This window comes from Poecilia formosa, unplaced genomic scaffold, assembly GCF_000485575.1.
Source record: "Poecilia formosa unplaced genomic scaffold, Poecilia_formosa-5.1.2 Scaffold152, whole genome shotgun sequence".
Classification (NCBI taxonomy): Eukaryota; Metazoa; Chordata; class Actinopteri; order Cyprinodontiformes; family Poeciliidae; genus Poecilia; species Poecilia formosa.
In genome coordinates, this window is record NW_006800091.1 from 332,030 (window position 1) to 347,448 (window position 15,419).

The window sequence follows — 15,419 nt, forward strand, 5'->3', positions numbered from 1 at the left end:
AGCCAAACCAACGGACAGAGAAGAATGTAGCCAACCTTTACACATCAGGAAAAGGGGCATGAAAAGGTCATCGGCGATGACCTTTTCATGCCCCTTCAAACTCTTCAAACTCTGAAAATCGAACTCTGATCCGAACGCCAAGCAACCTGGAAACCACTCCAAAAGCAGGAAGTGGACTATAAAGCAGGGCATTCTGGGTAAATACGACTCCAAAACAAATAAATGCTAGTGGGGCAAACAAAACATTGTCAAAAAAGAGATACTCTGAAACAGCTAAAATCTGACGGCAGTCTATTTTTGTTTACATTTTGTGAAGAAGGAAGTGTGCTCAGAGTCTTTTTCTGAAGTCTTCACGCCATTTCCTTCAATGGTTCTTAGTGCAGCGCCACCACAGGTGAGGAGGGGAATATGTTTTCAAAGGGTTTGAATCATTTGGATCGACGGTGCAGTGTGAAAGAAAACTGCACCAGTTGAAACTGTAATAAATGTTACAATTTTTGTCCCTAAATTCAGAAGTCAGAGGATATAAATGTTGTGCAGATGTTTGACAGAAAGGTCCAACACAAACAAGACCGCAGTCACACACACTGACATTTTCTAGGACAGGTTTAAGCCTTGATTATGTTTCAGTAAGTCTCCACAGTGTTGCACTTTATTTCCTTCCAGAGTTGCCTTAAATTTTTGACAAAATCTCGTAGAAATAGTGGAAGAGTCGAACTGTTGCGCAAATTCTTAATGCATGTCTCAGACAATAAGGTCTCGAAAAAGATTGGCCATGTTCCTTGAAGCACTCTGTCATAGCATTGTCATTTTGGAAAAGGGGTGGAATATATTTGCTGGTGAAATGACCCGGTCATTCATCATCTCCAGATGACCAGCTGACCTCAGCCTTTGGGCCGTCACAGACTGCTCCTCCGTTCATGTATGCACTGCTTGGCTCTACAAACTCACTTCCTGTCAGTGGATCGTGATGACTCAGTGTTTATCTACTTGTGAAAGTTGATTTTGATATCATACTTCCGGCCAGAATATGAAGAGAAAACACAATCCCTCAATTACATGGAGAAGTATTTTACTGAACTGATTTGCGGATTTTTCTGCATCAAAGATGAAAAGAAGATCGTTTTCCACACCAAGGAATGTTATATGAACCGCCCAATAAACTATTTGAAACTTCACTGTTTGCTGATTGGATTTCCTGTCAATCAGCAAATTTTATATAAATAAGGTTTATATACATTAAATAATTAAAATGATTGTCAGCACTAATTCAGCCTAAATAATGTAGACAGACTCCACCCTGCCTTCCTACTCTGTAATTTACCCTAATTTTCACCGTTTATTTCAGTAAATGGTCCATTTATCTGGGGAATATCTAGTCCTGACATGTGCTGAAAGATAAACCATGAAATGAACCACTAAATGCTTCAAAGTACATGAAATAAACAAATATATGCTCCATAGCACATACGTTGCTAGAAAAACTTTTCCTGAAGTTGTTATGCAATCAACAGAGGTGGTTTCCATCATCAAATCACTTTCTTTCTACTTGCTGAGTTTGAATAAGAACAGGCCATTTTATCTTCTCTGTTATCTCCTTAATGTCATGCCTGAACCCGTCTCAAAGCCTCGGAAGCTCTAGTTTTTTTTTTTTTTTTCTGTCCTCCTTTCTTTCTGTCTTTCAACAGGAAGGAAGTTAGCTCCATAAATGGAAAACCTGATTTGGAGTAACGTATGAATGAACCTTTTCCTGTTCTGAGGAGATTATTCAGATCTGGAGCAGATTTTGATTTAAATGAGGACGTATCCTAACTGGAATCTGCGGTCTAACCTGATGTCTTTTAGCTTCTAACATAACACATTTTGGCAACAGCACAAGAACAGTTGGATTCAGTGAGTGGCTCGGAGGCCCGGAATGCTGCTTGTGACGCAACGCAAGCAGCATGTTGCGTGTCGACTATGTGGTATTGGATAAAAGACTCTTTGAGCCAAGCTCAAACATGTCACTGTATTGTTATCAGGATAGGACTAATTGTTAGCTTTTATTTTGTCTGTTTGAAACAAACAGAAATGAAGCATTAAAGACGCCCAGGTCTCCGTTTTTCTGCAGGACTCAACACGACACCTGATGAAAAATTGTGCTACTTCTTTTTTTTAATAAATAGAATGAGGACACTGTGAATCGAGTTGATAACAAAGTCTATAATTAGTTAATCGTATTTTATTGAAAATAAGCAAACTTTTCAATTCAGAAACCCTTTTTGCTGCTGAATTATTGAATAAAGAGACTCAACAACAAATACATTTATTGTTCTTATTCTGTTATTTAGGTTATTTAGCAAAACTTAAACACAACAATAGTTTTTTTCCAGTGTATTTGGTTTTGGGAGAAAAAATTAACCCCCCGTTGCTGTAGGTTGTGGGTATCGCTTGTACATCAGATTTAAGCTAACAGAAGCTAACAGAAACATGTGAATACAAAGATTCTGGCTTTTTTGAGACTAATTGTGCTAAAATTATTACACTTTAGAGCATAAACATGTAGTTGATTAATCAAAATTAACCTATAAGTAGTCCAAGTATTATTATGAATTAACTTATCCAGTAGCTCTCAGGAGTTATTTTCTCTTAGTCAGTCTCCCATATCGCTGGTCCTCTCATTTGCTTCAGTTTATTGAGGTTTGTAGACAATAGTCACCTGAACATTTCATTTACAATGAGCTCTGGACTTTGATTGGACCATTGCAACACTTTGCATCATTACCTTTTCTGTCATTTTGTTGCAGATTTAATGCTGCAGTTCTGTTCATGACCCAGTGTGGACCGAGCTTCAGACCTGACTTTTAATTCGATAACTCAAACTCCTCATGTTATTCTGTCACAACACAGTGACAGTTTTAACAAATACATAAAATTGTGATGTTTACTGAAGTTAGGAAGTGCAGCTTTAAAACCAGGCCAGTCCAATTAAGTCCTTACTTATTATCCTGTTATAAATGTTGAACATTTAACAAGCTAACTGCTAACTTTTTGTCTGAGCATTGCACATTCTGATGTGGGGTAAAGAAACCAGAGCCTTCATTCCTAGGAATACTGTGAGTTTTCTGGAGTATTTTCTACTAGTAAATACTCCTTAAATGTACTTTTCCCAGACTGATATTGAGCAATTATTTGTTGGTTTATAGTTACGTAAGTGACTCAGAAATATAAGTATTCTCACTAAACGACATGTTACTGTCAAACATGTACATTTTATGTAAGCACTTTCCATCAAGTTTGGAAACTACTAAAACAGTTTCTTGTCTCAACACTCTTCTCAATCATTTGTTTTATATAACTTGTGAAAATTTCCGAGGCTCATTGAAAATTACTAACGTTTTCTGTGTAAATAAGATGTTTGTAATTTTCCCTCGTTTGTTACAGGCAGTCTGCAGAGCCCCACATTTGATCATGCAGGTCACAAGTTGTTGCTCATTTGTGGAGGGTGAAGTAAAAATGAAAAAAAAATTGCAATTAAAACCAGTTTAAAAAAAAAAATCCAACAAACTACACAGTTTTACAGTGTAACATGGAGATAAAGAGACTTAATGTACTAGAACTACTGACATCACAAAGTACATTACTTAAGGACAGTACCAGGAAATCTTGGTACATAATGTAGGTGAACTGAACCTACTCATTAAGTTTAAGAGTTTGACATACCTACGCTTGGAATTAGAAATTCTCAGAATGTATCTCTGGATGAAAAGAACTCCCAGATATGTGACTGCAGAAGATCTGCCAAATCAAATTAACGTCACTGTCAGCAGGTAGTTTGTTACAGAAAAGAGATCTATGCAGAAACTCAGGTGCCATTCTAACAATGTAAAATGATTATGGCTTGAATGATAGCACAAGGATGTTATTTTCTCATGGTACCTGACCTGAAATGACGCGCAATGATGGACTAAACATCATAATAACAGTTGGCAGCACTTTGATTGTGCCTTTTTGGGGACTTGAGGCTGCATTCCTGGAAATGTTGACCTATTTTTTTAGTTGCCCCACTGATCCATGTCATGCTCTCAGTGTATTAAATTCATTTTTGAAAAATAATGGATTTGAATGTTAATGCTTAAAACTGAAAGAAGAAGATTCCAAAATTTTAAGTAGAAGTGATTTAATTTTAATTTTATGTGGATTCATCTTATTACAAACAGGTTGAATCCTATGAATACATCAATGTACATCTTCTCAAAAGTAGTGCTGCACGGCTTTTAACCCAGAAAAACTCACAGAAATTTTGTTTCAATCAGGATTGAGTGAAATTTGCAACTAGGGAAGACAAATACCTTCTTTAGAACACTTTATACAAAAGACAAAAACTGAGATGTTTTCTCACATTTAAGTATGTTTAAATAAGTCAAGTTGAAGTTTTTAGATTTCAACAGTTTGTAATTGATGAGTAACTTTAGGTCAGTTCTGCTGGTTAATTGCAGAAAGTGTTTGGAACAGTGAAGGACTGCCTACAAAATGATCATCAGGTTACATCTGAAACATGTTGTACGTGGTGGAGCTTTGGAAGGTGGTGCAGGGTGTTATTTTCTCAAAGTACAAGGAACATTTTAATAACATGCAGCACCAGTTGTGATAAAAGGGAAGCTTTCATGAAGATTTACTTCAAACCTCAGAGTCCTGTACCATAAAGCATGGTGGTGGCCAGAGATGGCTAGATTACCCTAAAATATCACTCGAGTAGCACTTCTTCAATATATTTTTACTCAAGTAAAAGTAAAAAGTACACATCCAAACAGTTACTTAAGAGTAAAAAAGTATTTGGCTAAAAGGATACTTATGTAAACATCAGTCATTCAATGTTTAAAAATTACATTATCAGAAGAACCAAAGGGCAGTTTAATGGAAATTTTGATATTTAAGGACCAAAATGAAAATAATTTGTATAAATAACAATCACAACAAAACAAAATAATGCAAAAAAAAAAAAAAAAAATTCTTAACCAGTTTTTTCTTTTAATATAATAATACTGGAAGATTGCACATTTAGGGATCCAAGTGATCCCTAAAAGTGGATGGAGATGTTATGTTTCTGGGAATACTTTCTCAAACCCCCAACTACAACCTTTTGGAGATTTGTGGACTATGTGAATTCTATACATTTGCCAAGAAACCAATTGTTTATACAAATTCTGCAATAACTGAGTTCAAATGTCCAGAATTGGACAGCAATTTGTTAATGAAAACAAAATATATATTACATATATTATAGGTATTATATGACCTTCTGTTCATATAATACAGAAGGTATTATATGAACCTTCTGTTCATATAATACCTGACAGTCTTGTTCTGACCCAAGACTGTCAGGTGGTTTTGTCCTTTCCAACAATCAACCAGGTGTGACACATTAACTCACCCATTATTAATGAACCTAAATTTATCCTGCAACACCCCTGAGGATACTTAGCTTACAGACATTTGTTCCTCTGCCTTAAATTAAGTCAGTCTATCCAAATGTGGCATTAAAGAACAACATATTGCACATTTTAGATTTCGGAGTTGAGTTTAATAGACAATGAATTCTTTATTTCTATACCACAACCCTGAATAGGTAGCTTTGTGGTCTTTTGTGCTCCTGTTTCTTCATTAGTGGTGCCATGATGAAGTGATGTTACACTGCATTACACAGTGATGTCTAAAATTTACCTGTGAAGAGGAAATTTGAGTAAAAAAATGTTTCTGATGAACTGAGGGGTCTACATGATTGGCCAGTTTTTTGTGCACACCACTTTGACAGGCATGTCGTACTTCGGGCAGTTTGTCTTTTCATTTTTCCCTTTATGGTGTCTATCGTTCTCTAACTCTTGGCTGACTGTGACTCAGTGGGAAGAATTGTTCTTTTGCAATTGAAACGTTGTGGGTTTGATTCCTGCTCACTGCTGTTACCAGGAGTTTAATCACACTTTGCTCACCAATCTGAGTATAAATGTAGGTCTGACTGAGTGAACGTTGTTCTAGCGTGCAGCGCTTTGTGTGACTGGTATGACTTAAAAAAGTGTAACATAAGCTAAGGAGGTTGACAGTGTTTTAGGGACAAAATAGGACTACCTTTCCATTCAGTTAAATAAAATTCTGATCCAGTGAATAATTTTAGACAGACTTAATGTGATTTTGACTCTGGATAATAATGTAATAATGCATATTAAGGTATATTTGAACTATTAAAATAAACATTTATTAGCATTTTTAGAGGGAGTCTTTATCTTAGTTATTAGTTATGTCTTAGTGCTATAGTTTACATCAACCTGCCAGGGACTGTAGATGAAAATTGGCCTCTCTGGCTAAATCGGGTTTATTTATATGATGAACTTATGTTAAATAATGTGCATTGTTCATATTTTATGTTTAAAGAAAAAAAAGTAAAACAAAATAGAATCATCATCATCATCATCACCACCCAAAAAAGATTAAAACTGTGGTTTCATGTACTCATAAAATTCAATCCAAATCAATAAAAACATCTTAAAACACATCCAAGCATTTCAATATACGTGGCAAAAGTAAATCCTGTTAAATGCTGAACTTCCTTCTGAGTTTAGTGCTATGAGCTAGTGTAGTGCAATTCCACTGAATCACTGTTCAATGATAATAAAAGGGATCTTGATTGGTGAATCTTATCATAATTGGATTGCTCAAGAAGATAAATGGGTTTTACAAGAAGCAACAACTCAGGGAAGCAAATAAAGAGACAAAGGTGACATTTTAAATTACTTTAAGACTTAAAACTCATTTCAGGACATTTTACACTTTTTACACACCAGCAATGAAGAGTTAATAATAGCCCAGACCTCCACTTTCTGTCATTTCAACTAGCTGTTGTCTCTATAACGCCCTTTCACTCCACAGTCTACCTTTGAAACAGGATGAGGGGTAATCTGATATTGTGAGAACCGTCTTTTCTCATAGGTAAAAATCACCAATCACCCACTTAAAGGGTCAAAATACCGCAGCATTTTGCAATAAATTCAAAAGTGTCAGTGGGTGTGATAAAGGACTCTGGTGTGGATGATATATGGGTTTATCAGGAAAATCAGTCACATAATCAGCAGAGTAGAACATGTACGCTACTTCAGGATTGCAGCGACTGGCAGCTTTCCAGCATCCTGAATCCATCATTAAACGTCCTGCTTGGTGATCGCTAACTTACTCACACTCCACCTGAAGGAATTCCAGGACTTCCTGAAAGCCAAATATGGTCAAGCATCCGACAGAGCAGCAAACGCATTTCCTATTGTTACGGGTGCAAAGAACAGAAACCAGAGTTTATATAAATGTATTTGCCTTAAAGGAAAATCAAATATTTCATTTTGTGGTGGCATAGTCAACTTTTAGAGTAAAAAGAAAGTTTATTATGAACAAAGACAAGCAACCTTTACACCTTTAGCCTGTTGTGTAACTTACAACTGAGAATGTGTCTAGTTACACCAATTTCTGGCCATAAACCACTTAAGTTCCTGTGTGTCTTTATCAAAGAGTGCAACTATTGTTTCTCTAGTAGCAGGTTTACAATTTGTGTGCTCACAAATCATAAAAACAATGAACAAGAATATAGAAATGTTCCTATTAGCAGCCAAATCTAACCTGTTCTGTGTAGAATCCAATACAGAAAAAAAAGGAACTGAATGAGAGAGATTTCAATCTCTTTGAAGTGTGTCTCTTTGTTGGTCACGTACATCCTTCCAAAAGTTTTTTGGTAATGACTAATGTGCAATTGCACTTTATAGTATTCAGTGTGGAATTTAGCTAGACAGGGTCAAAGCTATAAACAGCATGACTTGTCTTAAAACTGTCACGCAAAAGAGAGATAAGGGCTCTAAAGAAGATGGTTTCACATCACAGGAAGTGAGGTTGAAGATACATTTTATTTTATTGTTTGATCTAGTGGAAACTATTACATCCATGTTTTAAATAAAATAAATTATTTCTGGTTATTTAGATCAGCAAAAAGTTCTGAACAGAAGTGGTGCTCTGATCCACTGTGGTTACTGGCTAAGAGAGGTTATATCTATACAACTTTCTCCATCTGCAGATTGATAGTTCTGTCCATTCTTCTTGGCAAAACATCTTTCTGCAATCATGAATTTCCAAGGCTAGCCACAGATTCTACGGCAACAAACACAGAGCAGGCAAACGCAGCCCAAACCTGATTTTCTTAGCAATATGCAACCCATATCTGACTTTTCCCCCACAATCTGAACGACCCAATTCCGATCTTTTCACCTCCCCCCAAAAAAATTATATTTGTGCCACTTCCATACATGGAACTAAATTGGATAGGCATCCAATAGTTGTCAAAGTGTCTGAGGTCTGAACATTTATGTCTTATTTTTTCCAACTTTTACATCATTGATGTGAGACATGCTTTATAATTATGCACCAGGAGAAGCTAGACAGCCCCAGTAATTTAGGCTTAAACAATGGCAGAAAATTATAATTTTGGAAATTATGAAAGAAGTCTGTCACTGAAGCACATCACATCACAATCCCACCACTCTTGGTTTTGACTAAACGTCTAAAACTTCTCTACAGAAGCTGCAGTTAATTAGCCACAACAGGTCTTTGCTATTAGTTGTACTTTCTTTTTATCAGCTTTTTTCATCTTTTAATGATCTTGTGATGATTGTAGGTTACCACTGATGAATAACTATGACGTCGATCCATAGACAGAGGCATTTACTGTTACTTCCATAAACAGTGCAGTGCTTCCCTTGTTGTAGTGTGATTGTAATTACATTTAATTAGTAGTATGAACAAATGTACAAAAAAAAAATCAGAATTGAGCATGAAGACCTGTTGTCTGAACGTAGCCTAATTTAGACTAAGTCTGCACTTTGACTAGATCATTTTAACTCATAACCATATTTTGATCTTAATCACTTAATCACATCTGATTGCATGTTTATGGTCAAAGATGGTCAAATTTTTCAGAGATGATTTCTAAACTAAATCAGAGTTGGGAAATAAAGCTGACTGATAAACACTCATAATCACCACCTTTTTGGACATTTGGGTGGATGAACGCATCAGAGTTAAGGACCCTACCATTGACTAGTTGGATCATTTGGGTCTTGTGTGCAAAGACCAGTTATGGCATAATTACTTTGAAAAAGTAACTTTAATCAGATTACTGATTACTCCTTGAAAAAGTAACTTAGTTAGATTACTGATTACTTGATTTGGAAAGTAACTAAGTTAAATTAAAAGTAAATTATTTAGTTACTTTCAGCAGCTGCCAACAACAACGCTTAGCCACCTATGAAAATTACATTGATCTTTGCCAATACTTAATTACAAGTTATTTTATAATGGTAACATCAACAATGTGTCTCCACTTATATCACTTATATGGTTGAACTGAAGGTGAGATTGTTTACTAGTTACAACAGTACAAAAAAAAAACTTTTGTAATTTGTGCATGTTTTTGTGTGTTCCAGTATTGTATGAAAAACTATAAATAGTTTTTACTATCTTTGCGCCCATCCTCCCTCCCCATCATCCAGGTTGTGCATTACGGCCCTGCGTTTGGTGTCAGAGCGCAGCGCACAGAGCTCCTCCTGCGGCTCCACAACTCAGATGACCCACTGCACAGATTTGTGATACTTATCTTAATATTAATAATTATAATGGCGTTTAGTTGCACAACTTTACGGGCTCTTTCATTCGTGGCTGTTTTCAAAGTTATTGCGCTGTTCATATCAGTCTCAATGTTTGCAGTTTTCTGGAGCGCAATGCAAAGCTCAGAGGTAATTCACAGGTAATATATTAACTTGTTGTTAAAGACACCGGGATCATCTGGGAAATGATGGACAGGGAGAGTCTCACTAAAACTAACTGGATGTCAGAAAAATTCTGGGGTTTATGTCTGCTTATTTGCAAGTTCAAAAACCGCAACCCATGACTCACTTAATCTGCAGCGACTTTAGAAAAAAACAAGCCCAAAACCGCTTATAATAATCTGAAACTCAAAATAGTTCCTGTTTTTCCAGCAATAAAATGCGCATCTCCCTGTTCCCTCCATTGTTTCTGTTTCTGTCACTCTTGATAACAGTCACATAGAAACGGCGGTCACTCCCCAAGATGCATAGAAAAAATTAAATTAAATTACAAAAGAAAATAGTAATGCAAAGTGATTTCAATAAGTAACTGTAGTCTGACTACTGGATTTGAAATAGTAGCGCTTTAGATTACTCGTTACTGAAAAAAGTAACGCATTACTAAGTAATGCGTTACTGACATCACTGGCAAAGACTCCTCTATTTTGAATCTTCTTTTTCTTTCTGAACAGTGTTAGAAGTAAAATGATGGAATATAGTTATGCAAGTGGACTGGAGCTTCTGCTCAACGAGTTCTGTTGCTACGTGGGTGTGCGCTCGGTCTTCTACAATGCTTAGGCTGACGTAAGCGTCAAAGTAAGATGACATGAATAACAAGTCTGAGTTTCTACTTTCTATGAGAAGGTTGCACTCAATTAGAATTTATCTTCCTTCGCCTCCTTTTGTATGAACTCCTTACCAGCGACTTGAACTTGACAAGGTCTGACCTTTGTACACACTGCTCATAACTGACGTAATGAAGCATAGGAGCTCTGAGTTTACTCGGATCAATTCCTGAGCTCTTACCTTAAAGAAAGGCAAACACTCTTCCACTGGAGGCATCCTTCTTCAGAACAATCAGTCACTTGTTCCCAGGTTCCTCCTTCAGTCAATAGGAAGCCTCCAACATCCAATCAGATGCTTTGTTTCATCACACCCATATTCACTGTGAGGGGTGAGGTAACTACTTGCCTCACTGCTATCCCCATCAATGTTCGTCATCGTTGTCATAACAACGGGATTGTTGTCGCTCTTTTTTTTCCATTTTACACTTGAGGAAATGTACTGCTTAATAAAACATTTACTAAACAATAAAATAATTCATAAGTGTCATGTGTGGTGGTTGAGAGGTGGTGAGGAGAGACGCAGAGACCCAGGTTGTGAAAGAAATGATGAATTTAATGAAGAGAGCTCAGAGAGTCCAATACAGGCGGCACGGCAGAGAGTTAGCACACAGCTAATTACCGGTAGCAACTGAAAGAACAACGGACTGAAAACGAGAGCGGAACCAACACAGGACTTAACAGTACGACTGTTGTGGCAAGCAGACAAAAGACATACGACGTACGTTTGACGAGGATCCGACCAGAGACAGAGACAAAAGGTGGACTTAAATACACATGGGGGTAATCAATGGAACGAGACGCACCTGGGAACAATCAAGGGCTGAGAGGACAACAGGGAAACAGGACTAAACACAGAAAATCCCAAAATAACTATACAGAAAAACACGGATCATGACAATCAGAACCGGTTCAGAATAACAAGGTGTAGTTCATGGTTTGTAATGTTAAAACTTTTGAACCAAATGTCCTAGTCAACATTCATTTTAAAATAATCTAAATGTTTGGCACATACTCTTTCTTGTTCACATATTTACTCACTCACTAAATCATCCACACTAGAGGACAGTATAGGTAGTAAAGTATAAAAGTAACTACACCTCTAATCTGAGGTGAAAAAAGAAGTGGTTTTTCAGTTTTTCAAGGAAACAATGTTCTAATTACAGTTCAGAACAAAAAAAAAATAAACTATATGACACAAACAACAATTTCCCTGTCGCAGGGAATTTCCCTCTCACAGAGTTTCCTGGTAGTGCACTACAGCCAAGCTGAGATTTTATCTTAAAGAGCACAAAACCTATAAATATTGCCCACAAAATGGTAGAATATATTTTGAATAATTGGTTTTGGAATTAACAAACTAACAAGAGCACAAACTACTTAAATAATGAGATGTATGAGTAAAAACTAAAATTTTCAAGCTACAGATATTACAGTTAACATGCTAACATTCACACTGGAATGATATTAGCATGCTAACTTTAACCAATTACTGCTTTTTTATGGAAGAAGTAACTTGGAGCTGTGAATGACATCACAATCAGCTAAACACTTTCAGTTAATATCTAAGAAAAGTTGAGATTCTAATATGGTAACACCAAAGCAACCATTGTTTATACCTCTTACAAACATTGTTTAAGCTATAGCTACTTTCCATATTCAAAAACCTTTTATTTATACTTTTTCAGTTTAGAATTGTATGCATTACATGTAACACTGATGTTAGTTACATTATATCTGGCGTGTCTCGTAAAATAAACATGTTTTCACAATAGCTTACCATTGTTGGAGCTACCATATTGGATCATGAAATCAGAAAATCTTTTAAAAATCTCAGACCTTTCAAATGGTAAGTCCGACTTCGAGAGACTTTCAAGTTGATTTTTTCTTCTCAGAAGTCAAGTAAGTTCTGACAACAAATAGCATGCAGCATTATTGCAATGTTAACCTTTGCATGCTAATATTAGCATTGGCATGCTAACAAAGCTGATGTCATGTTTCATGATATCAGCTTAAGGTTTGAATATTTTTATTGCAGCAGTGAAAAATCGCTTTGACGTACAACATTTTTATCATACAGCATTTTATGTGTTTCATGCACTACAGTTAATCAGGCATAACATTATGACCACCTCAGTAACAGTGTGTTGACTATTGCAACACACAGGAACCAACTCAATGTAGATTTCAAAGAGATTAAAACTAAACTCATGTTCATCTTTCAAACTTTTGAAAACCCTGAATATTCAGTTTGAACTCCAGTCTCACAAGATGGGAAACATTGATTTTTTTTAAAGGAAACCACATTGTATTTATGCAGCATTTTAGCAGGTATGATTACACAGCATGAAGAACTGTAATATTAGGCTCTTTATGTTAATAGTTACCAATTAAGGCATTTCCCTGTTCCAACTCTCAAAGCGTGGCTTGACTATCCTAACCACTGTTTTTATTTTCATCTTAAACCCACTTTTACTGACATGCTTAGACAGAGTATATAATCCAGGGTTTTCCAACATTATGTATGACTCTCCCCTCAGCCCTCCATCTCTGTTGTAATATACTTGAGATGGCACTCATGGAGCTTTATGTGTCCACAGCACAATGGATTTATGACTCAGTTTAAACCCTCTAGAAGGAAATACTCAGTCTATAAAAGCCAAATATCATAAATTTCAAAAGAGCTCCAATTAAAAATGTCCCACTTACATCTTTGTTCAAATGTCCAGTAAGGCAGCAGGAACTGCCAGGGACCTGTCAGCAGTGAATGATGAATAGCAAATGTTTCACATTGAGTGTGATGACAAGAGCACTTAAGAGTCTACGAGAAGAAAACTTGAGTTTCGCAACTAAGGAGTAACCTTTTCCTCAAACAGAAAGATTGATCAAACAACAATCGCCTTACTAGATTTAACTTTTTTTATCTAGACGCAGTAGAAATGGCAGAATTGCACTACAATAATTGGTATCTTGTAGTAAAATCTTTTGAAAAAACTTTTCAATTAATGCTTATTTTGTTCCCATTTTGTTTACAGCCATCCTAAGTTATTACTTTAAAACATTACTGAAATTTTTGTCCATTCTCCATTGCAAAGTAACTCAAGAACAGTGAGATTTGCTGGAGACCATCTTTGAACGGTAAGACATGACTACTCTAATATTCTTTGATTTGAACCATTCCTTTTAGCTCTGGGTGTTTGCTTTGGATTGTTTCCCTGTTGGAAGGCAGACCACTTTCCCAGGTCAAGTCTTTTGGAACCTCACAGTTTTTTCTTCAAGCTTGCTCTGGATCAATCTCCATCCTTACACCCATCCAACTGTAACAAGCGTCCCTCTCTCACTGTCCCATATAATGATACTGCCACTGCCAAATGTCATGATGGGGAGTTTGAGTTTTCTGCCATATTGTGCTTTTCATTTAGGCCAAAAATCGTCATCTAGAGCAATTTTTATCCCAAATTTTATTTAGCATTGTCAGAATATTTTGGGCTGAAAAAACAAACACACCACACTTTTAAGATTTTTTCATCACTTAAGAATTTTAAAGACATGCTATTTTCATTTCACAATTATGAACTATCTGGTGTTCTTCTATCTTCCACACCACCCCTAAACATACACACACACACTCAGAAAAATTTTATGAATACTGGCACAAGGTATATAGATAAAGAATTAATCTGTGAATTGTAAACCAAAATCCCAGAAAACCTCTCAAAATTTCCTAAAGGCGTATCATATCTGTCTTATTTTCAACATGTACAGCATCAGAAATCCTGTAAACAACATTTTAGTATTACGTTATTACAGGAAGGACTGGAATAAATAAATGAGACATGAAAGCAGTAACCGGTGGATGCCTGAACTGTTGATTAATAAGTGAAGAAAATTGTGGATGATAATCATCGAGTTGTCAATCACACACAACTCATATTTAGATAAAGCTTCCAGAGTTCAACTGAAAGTCTTCAAGTTATGAATTAAGTGCACCGCACCTTTTCTTCCCTCAGCCCTGAAAAAAAAATGACGTTGTGTAAGAAGCTTGAGTTGCAGCCAACAGACAGCTGCCCACATTAGAGTTTGCCATATTTATTTATTTATTTATTTATTTGTTGATTGGAAAGTTTCATACATAATTTCTTTTTTAGCTTCCTCAGATTTCAGTTTCACCTCTGCTGGGAGACAGAAAGTGACAGGTCAGCAGTTTCTGTTACTTTCTCAAATTTTTGTCAAAGCATCTGATTCCAACGTGATCTAACAGGAAGAGAAATTCCCACATGCATTTTTCTCCTTTTAGTCACAAGGAACAACTTCCGTTCTTGTCAGTTGACATCTGAACAATGCATTGCTGAAATTTACCAACACTTTACAATTTATATCAGTCTATCTGCTCACTCCCACTTAAGCTTTGTTGTTATCCTCTGATAGTTTGGCAACAATTGGTAGTCCTCTTTTCTGAAAGATTTTAATTGTAAGTCATCCAAAACACAACCAACAGCTATATTTGTTGCAACATCTAAAGAGAATGTTTGAAAATGTGCATGAATCTGTTTGTTCAGACAGAGTTAAAGAGGGATGCTCATGGATGTTCTTGGCAGAAAAGAAGATCAACAAGATCTCCACTGCAGATTGAGACAAAGACTTTTAACTAAGACATCTAGCATGGAGTTCAACATTTCCCCTGAATTTACAGAGGAGCTTGCTGTGACTTGAAGCGAACTCATAATTGAGCTTAAGTGTTAAATTGCAGTCTCCCTTTGAAGGTAAATGGGAGTTAACCAACATGTGGATGCCGTGTCCTCCGGTGCCCTTAACCTGCTGCTAAAGACAGAAGAGAAGAAACAGGAAGGAATGTGGTGCGTCCAGCTTCTTATAATTGAAGGAGGTGTCGTTAGCGATTAGGCAGGTGAAGCAACACTTGAATATA